The following is a 1,790-nucleotide window of genomic DNA, read 5'->3' on the forward strand; positions in this document are numbered from 1 at the left end:
CAGCCCACCAGGCTCCTCTGTCCCTGGGACTCTCCAGGCAAGAATACTGGAGTGGGTTGCCATTTCCTTCTCCAATGCATGAAAGTGAAAAGTCAAACTGAAGTCTCTCAGTCGTGTCCGACTCTCAGCGACCCCATGGACTGCAGCCCACCAGGCTCCTCCATCCATGGGATTTTCCAGGCAAGAGGACTGGAGTGGGGTGCCATATCTTCCATAAAAAGGAGTTTTCCCAACTCCTATTGGTCCTAATAATTTGTCGTTATTGTTGGTTATGGGGCCATTCTATAGTCTTCAGGGGCAGACCGCCTCCCCCCACACCAGAGATGTTTGTCCTCCTAGAATCCAAAATAGATTTTCCCAAGCCCCATCCCTGGAAACCCAAGTGGACGAATCCATTGAACCTGGAAGATGGGCTCTTCTGCCCCGTCCCCATCTCCCCCAGGGGATGTTCCCGGACCTGTGACACACCTAAGGCTCAATCCAAGCATACTAGGCTTCTGATATTGGAAAAGCCTGATGGGGGGCTTAGTTCCTCTAGGTGCTAGAATGGACTATTCCAGTTCCCTTTGCCCCAAATTTCTCAATAGCCCGGGGCGTTGGAGTTTCTGAGGTTTTTGCCTTCCCCAAATACAGTCTAATGAGGAAGGTCTCTGGGGCGACAAGCGGTGTTGGTTGGGTCAAACAAAGCGGGCTCACCGACTGCTTTCCTTATGCAACGTTCTTCATTCATTACCAGGTCCCCTTCTTGTTCAGGAAGAACTCAAAGTCTGGTGGAAAGACTCGCAATTTGTATTTGATATCTATTTAATGGTGTTACAGTTGCAACAACAAAAAAAGCCATTGTATATGAGAAAGTAGTTAAATGTTAGTATATAGTTTAATCCTCCCGATCTCTGTGAACTTGGGCATGTCATTCAACCTCTCTGGACGTCAGTTTTAACCTCTGCTTAATGGGAGTAGACTTGAATTACTGTTTCTTCAGCTCTGGGATACTAGGCTTCCGGACAAGTTAGGTCCCAACATCTACGCGGCTAGAGAAGGGAAAGGAAGGAAGAAGGGAGGGGGAGGAGGTAGGGACGGCTCCCTGGAAGAAGATTTAAGGAGTCCGGGGGGTGGAGGATAGGAGGGGGGAAAAAAAGCGAAAAAGCGGGGGGGGGGGGGGGGGGGGGTGGACAGAAAGACGCTTGCGCAGTAAGCACCTCACGCTCTCCCGCCCCTCCCAACTCCTTCTCTGCAGCAGGGAATTGCAGGAGCCGCTCCACCTATCCCAGCCCAGGCGAGTAACGACCCTCCTTTCTCCTTCCTTCTTTACGGATCGTAGCCTTCCTCCTTTGCCGGCCCAATCGAGGGCGGGAGTAGGACTGGCCCGGCGAATCCGCGACGCCCACGGGGGCGATCTACCCGCCCATTGGCCTCCGTCAACGTGAGTCCCGCCTCTGCAAGTTCACGCCCCCTCCGTCCTTCGCGTCCGTCCCTCCTTCCTGGGAGAGCCCCCGGATCCAATCGGTCCCTCACCCGGACGAGCGGAGGGGGCGGTCCCACTGGACGTCATTGAACTCCGCCCGTCGCTCGGGCAACGCCCCCACCCCCTCCACTCCCGAGCGGAAATAGCGGGGCGCTGGGCCAATCGGAGCCGCACGCCTTTGTTCAGCGACCAATGAGACAGGCGGAGGGGCCGAGCCTGTGTCTGAGCGCCAGTAATTGCAGCCTATAGGCGGCCCCGAGAGCGCAGGCCGGCGGAGGCGAGGGGAGGGGCCTGGGGCGGAGCCGCGGCCTGCCCGCCCGCCCGC

This window comes from Bos indicus, chromosome 18, assembly GCF_029378745.1.
Source record: "Bos indicus isolate NIAB-ARS_2022 breed Sahiwal x Tharparkar chromosome 18, NIAB-ARS_B.indTharparkar_mat_pri_1.0, whole genome shotgun sequence".
In the NCBI taxonomy this organism is placed as follows: Eukaryota; Metazoa; Chordata; class Mammalia; order Artiodactyla; family Bovidae; genus Bos; species Bos indicus.